This window comes from Triticum dicoccoides, chromosome 2A, assembly GCF_002162155.2.
Source record: "Triticum dicoccoides isolate Atlit2015 ecotype Zavitan chromosome 2A, WEW_v2.0, whole genome shotgun sequence".
NCBI lineage: Eukaryota > Viridiplantae > Streptophyta > Magnoliopsida > Poales > Poaceae > Triticum > Triticum dicoccoides.
Genome location: NC_041382.1, coordinates 780,587,742 through 780,594,188, shown reverse-complemented (window position 1 = coordinate 780,594,188; position 6,447 = coordinate 780,587,742). Strand labels below are relative to the sequence as shown.

Sequence of the window (6,447 nt, the reverse complement as noted above, 5' to 3'; positions counted from 1 at the left end):
CTCGAACTACTTGATGAAGTCCTTCGTGTCGAATCATATGCGTTCCAGATATGATTAAGTATCGTAGCATGGTCGAGCAGTGTTACTTCTTGATAAAGTTCTTCATCTCAGAACACATAAGCACCAGTCAAGCATAAGTAAAGTATTATAGATGAGCAATTTCACCTCTTTCTAAAGTCCTCCATCTTGAGCCACAAGAATACTGTTCATGGGCATTTACTCGAACTACTTGATGAAGTCCTTCATCTCGAATCATATGAGCTCCGGATATGCTTAAGTATCGTAGCATGGTCGAGCGGTGTCACCTCCTGATAAAGTCCTTCATCCCGGAACACATAAGCACCAGACATGCATAAGTACGTATTATAGTCAAGCAATGTCATCTCTTTCTAAAGTCCTTCATCTCGAGCCATAAGAGTACTATTCGTGTGCATTACCTCGAATTTCTCACTAAAGTCCTTCATCTCGGAACACATAAGCACCAGACATACAGAAGTAACGTATTATAGTAGAGCAACGTCACCTCGTTCTGAAGTCCTTCATCTAGAGCCATAAGAGTACTATTCGTGTGCAACTACTCGAACTAATCACTAAAGTCTTCCGTATCGAAACACATAAGCATCGGACATACATAAGTAAAGTATTATAGTCGAGCAATGTCACCTCTTTCTAAAGACCTACATCTCGAGCCATGGCAGTACTCAGGCGTGGTTACGCAAACACTTGAGCACCACTTGTATTTGAACAAAGTTCTCGAACCGGATGTGAAATTGACACACTTTACTAATGTCCTATGTGCCTGGTCACTTAAGTTCGGAGAATGTCAAGTCAAATTTCTTTGTTTGGATAACTATCTCCGAATTAACATTTACAAAGGTATAATAGAATCACCGATAAATAAAAATTGTCAATTGACAAGGTAATCATTAGGAGCGGTTAGTCTGCAATATGTGTTTTTAAACAAAGTTCTCAACACCGTGGCAAATCAAGAATATTATGTTGAAAATAATTTTAGAGAGCATCATAATAAGATTGAGTGAATGACAACAAGCACTTGTAGCTTTGTCAGAAATAAACAACAAAGGTTAAATTTGAGTTGCACTTGTACTGAAATAAGTACCACGGCTAACTTTAACCATCCTCATAGCATTTCCGAGTTTACATATTCACTACTTGGTCACAAAATGAACCTAATTTCCGACAACAAAAGAAAGCCTACAACACCAATTTGATCTGGCGAAACAACACAACAAAAGAAAGCCTACAACATCTTTCCTAACAGCAATTTCATCTTTCGAGAACAAAATGAACATTCTTATCGAGTACGAAATTCTCTCATGGCCTGCAAGGCCGCACTTAGTACACTTTGGGACTTTCCTTTGTGTCTTTGGTACACCTCCCTTTGAGGGGTATCAGGATGTTGTGTGGCCCTTACCTCTGCAAAAAGAACAAAACTGTGATCTTGGCTTGCTGACATTCTCATAACCTAGCTTTGCTCTTGCGTTCATTGGCCTGCTTCGATCACTTTTGCATGGTACTACATTCATTGAGCTTGATAGAATAGTTGCTCCTGTTATGACAGGCATATCTTGGTCATGCAGTTCAGTTGCGGCATGATCTTGTAACCCAAGCCACCCCTGCAACCATCAGCCACCAATAAGTTTCCTATAACAATTTCTACACGTACGATTTCATGAGTCAAAGACCCTGCATATTTCGGAGTTGTTAACAATAATGCAAAGAAAAATAATTCTGGAAAATATTGTCAGAATGTGCACATCTCTGATTTGGGTTCAGAAGTACTTGCTTTGCACACAACAAAGAAAATTTGCTCCAAATAATATCAAATTTCTCCAAAAGAAAATAAACCTTTTAGCAGAAATAACTGATCTCTGTAAAAAATGTATTACTTTACATGTCAATTATTAAAATTAGTAACCGCCAATGCTAAAAGAATTGGACTATAAGTTTGACTGAAAATAAGCAGTTGCTAGCGACTATATTTGACTGAAACACAAACGCCTAGTTGAATGATTCCTGGGTACAATTAGAAATTTGAATCATGTACTGTTTGCCATCCTAGACAACCCCATACTATGTACCATTTATGATCACCGATAAACGACATATTTTGTAACATCACGGGCACATGCTATACAAATTCGTATGTTACTGCCAATGGTCTTGAAATCTATCCAACTACTCCACAGTAAGAACAATCTGCCCCATAGAATCAAACAGTTCAATCATTCATCGACACAATTTGATATATTTAGGACGCATCTATTGCAGGGGGGAAGGGGAGTAATTCATGCGGACAACTAGGAGTGCGACAAAGAGATAGTACCTTCCCAGCCACGGAGTTGGAAGGACAGAAGTCTGGCATGGCCTTGGGAACTTCAGATTCTGCGTCGCTTGCAGAAGATTTCTCTCCATCTTGGCTTGAGGAAGGAGAAGCGACGTGGAGGAACACTCGCCGCCGTCTTCCTCCTCTGGCGATCTCCGATCTGGGGCGCACTCCAAGGGTAATGAACATAAGCTGTCCACGGACACCGCACGAGAGATTGAAGGCTTTGCCCGATCTGCGTAATTTCTCATGGCCATCTCCAAAGAACTTTTCCTTCCTGATAATGAGGCGCGGCGGTCGGTTATCTTGCCAAGTCGGACCCTACATATATTTGAGATGTTAACCGTAATTGGAATGAAAACAAATATGTCTAATATAGTCAAAATGTGCTGATCACTCTGACTTTGATGCAGAAGTAGTTGCAGTGTTTCGAATACTGTATGCATATATAGATATATGTAACAACCAATGCTCCAAAATAATTAACCGTGTTGCATCAATAGGTATGCTTCTCATAAAATTGTATTAGTGCACATGCCAATGCCTAAGCCATCGACAGTATAAATGCCTGAAAAAAGGCGGCAAAGTTTGACTATAAAATGTACTGTAACCAAGAGCTGATTTTATGATTCCTTGACACAAATCAAAAATTGGATCATATACTGCACCCCAAATATACATGTTTATGATCGCTGATCATAACAGGAGGTCTTGTATTATCAACCGACAACTCCTGAATAACAAAAATTCTGCTCCAAAATATACAAACTTTTGATAGCAATCAACTGAACACTATCAAAAAAATTCTCCTATTCATGTCAATGTCCAAAACAACACTGGCCTAGATGTCCACGTTCATTAATCCAATCCCAAAACTAGAAAGTGAACACGTCACTGACCGTTCTAATTTTGGGCTGCCCAGAATCCTCAAATCTTCATCATGCCAACAACTTTACTGAAAAACAGGACTAGTTTACTGAAAGTTGTATTCACAACGGGGGGATCGATTGAGTTAGTACCTTTGAGGCCACGGAGTTGGAGTGCGCTGCGATTTAGACGGGGCCTCTCTGTGACTGTCGGTGTTATCAATATCTGGGACATTGAAAAAAAATCTTTCATGGCCTCATGAACTTGAGATGCAAAACTTGAGGAAGGAGAATCGGTAACACCATATTTCCCTCCATCCCCGCACTCATCGTCCTCCTCCCCTTCCTCTAGCAATGCCACGATACTAGTCGGGGTCGGACCCTACGTATATTGGAGATGTTAACTGCAATTGAAATAAAAACAATTCTGTAATATATTGTCTGAATGTGCACTGTTTAAAAAGGTTCAGAAGTAGTTGCTTTCACTATTTAAAAACACAATGATGATTTCAGAAAAGCCGGGTTGTGTATCATCATGTGTACACGGTCGGCAAGTGTTTTGAATACTGTATATGCATCCACTTCTGAGAAAAATAGCGGTAAGTGTTTTGAATGTTGTATGCTTCCACATGGCCTCCAAAATAATTAACCTTTTAGCATCAATAACTATTAGCTCTTAATTTTATCTTACTGTACATGTCAATGCCTTCATCAATTTGACTATATAAATGCCCAAAAAGCAAGCATCAAAATCTGACACCATGTTTTACTGAAACCAAAAGCCGAGTTACATGATTCCTTGACACAATTATAAAGTTGAATAATGTACTGTTTGCAAACGACATATTTATGATCAGTGGTAAGAACGGGAGATTTTGTAACATCATTTGAGTACTGGGCAGTAACAACAATCTGGTCCAAATAATCAGACTTTTGACAGCAAATAACTGAACACCATCAAAATTTCCGTACTCCATGATAAGATTGAAATTGACCATGCTTACATAATATTGGTACAGACTATTTTTCTTACAATACGACACCAGCCTAGATGGGAACATTCATGTATACAAATACTAAATACTGAACATGCCAATGACCATGGTAATTTCGAGCATACAAAGTTTGACAGACCATGGTCAAGCCAACAACTTAACTGAAAAAAACGCCTAGTTCACTGAATGTGGCGCAACTCAACGAGGATAGAAAGAATGGAATGAATTGACGAGGACAACCAGAAGTGCGAAGTAGATAGTACTACCTTTTAGGCCACGGATCTGGAGTGCGTTGCGATTAGATGAGGGCTCTCTGTGGCTGTCGATGTTGTCAATATCTGGGACGTAGGAAAAATCTTGCGTGGCCTCAGGAACTCGAGATCCAGAATCGGTAACACCATGTTTCTCAACATCTTGGCTTGAGGAAGGTGAATACCTCTGGAGATTCGGAGGAATGCACTCATCGTCCTCCTCCTCCTCTAGCATATCATCCTCCTCCTTCTCTAGCAATCCCACATCTGGGAAGCCCTCGGGAGTGAACGGCTGGGAACAGAAGCTGCACATGGACACGACAAGATGGAGATCGAAGGATTTGACGGAGAAGACTTTGCAAGAAACAGAGGAGCTTATGAGAGGAGAAACCTGAACCGGAGATCCATGTGAATAACTCTGCACCAAGATCCATTGGTCAAATCAAGAAGAAATCTGTAGATCCGGGTGCTATGTGGATGGAGGGTCGATCTGATTCCCGGCGACGAGGCTGCGTCTGCAGGAGGGGGTTCACATTTCGAATTGTGTCTCGTTCGGGCGGATGTGGCAGCTAGGTCACGGGGTATGAGCACATCGCCCCATAGGCGAGTACGCGCTAGGTGCGTGCGTAGGTAGTAGGTCGCCAGATACGATGGGACTGTATTCGTTCGGTATGCAGCCGAGAAAACATAAATCGCTATATTCGGGTGAGGCCATGTGGGGCAGGCTCGCGCCGATCCACATGAGGAGCGACGGCACTGATTCGCGCTGCGCGCGCAATCAGTTAGGTCGATGCATGCGTGCTTCTAGTGTTGGATCCTGTGATGTTATTGTCCGGCCCCCCAACAGCCACAGAACCTACCCAAATATTCTACAGTACCATTCGCCACGTACGCACCAACTGACCTAGAACATGGATCGTGTCCACCACGCGCACGGTGCAGAGGCCAGCCACGCCACCAAACATTTCCCGCCATTTCCGGCAGCTTGTACGTACTGTACTCAATTTACGGGTCGACAATGGTAGCAGTGGCAGTATTATTCATATTGTCCGGCTATCACTCTGGCTGCCACACGCCTCGGCGCATGCCATGATCGATGCACTACGAAGTACCTTTCTTGTCTACCCTCGTACATACGTGTGCAGTACCTGTAATTCAACATGGTATCCTATCAACACGTACGTGTCTATTGCCCGCAAAAAAAGGCGTACTGTAGGTCTATTAATGTGCCCGAATTCCCGTATACTCCCTCCGTCCCAAATTTTTTGTCTAAATATATCCGTATCTATATAAATTTAAGATAAAGATTTTTAGACGAAGGGGGTATTTTCTTTTATGTGCACTAGTCGTAGTGGGTGCTCTGCTTCTGCATTAACAACAAGGAAGGACGGGTATTTTGTTTTTCAGTGACTAGATTTTTTAAAAAACATAGTGAAGACGAACACTCACATACATTCAACCCCTAGGAATGCATGCACACACTTATTTCTATGAGTATCTTTAAGAAACTGATCCAACGGTTGTTGAGGTTGGCGAAGTCATGATAGACGCCTCGCCATCGACGGGAACGTCGTCTCTCACTGAAAAAATGTTACGCTTTTATAAGACATACAAGTGTCAAACCCGTGTTTATTCCATGGTGGGTTAGGGTACAAGCATCCTCCTAACCATCCAATCACTGGTTGGTATTCTTCTAGAGACTAGCTTTACTATGCGAGGTTCATGACATCTATTTTTTGGTTTTCCATCGATTGATTCCCTAAATAAAAGTTCAAGAGTTTAGCTGATCAAACTTATTAACACATACACTAGGTGGTAACTAATTTAATCTTGATCTTGCTATTTCGTGGGTACTTGAGAACTTTCTTCCTGTAAGTCAATTCTCCTGCGTGTGTATCCGAGGCCGGGATAAGGGTGAATCAGAGCCGGTGACGACACACCATACACATTGCAGGTGGGATTGAGTCAAAGACTTCATTGTTTGAGTG

At 41.7% G+C, this 6,447-nt stretch overlaps 1 long non-coding RNA gene across 1 annotated transcript; it reads right to left on the bottom strand.

Moving 5' to 3' along the window:
- Nucleotides 1-1,113: 1,113 nt before the first annotated feature.
- Nucleotides 1,114-5,107, bottom strand: LOC119352502. Its single transcript, XR_005170182.1, has 5 exons — nt 4,851-5,107; nt 4,475-4,764; nt 3,367-3,617; nt 2,348-2,668; nt 1,114-1,637 (listed from the first exon to the last, which is right to left on the bottom strand). It is a non-coding gene; the product is annotated as an uncharacterized LOC119352502 (long non-coding RNA).
- Nucleotides 5,108-6,447: the final 1,340 nt, after the last annotated feature.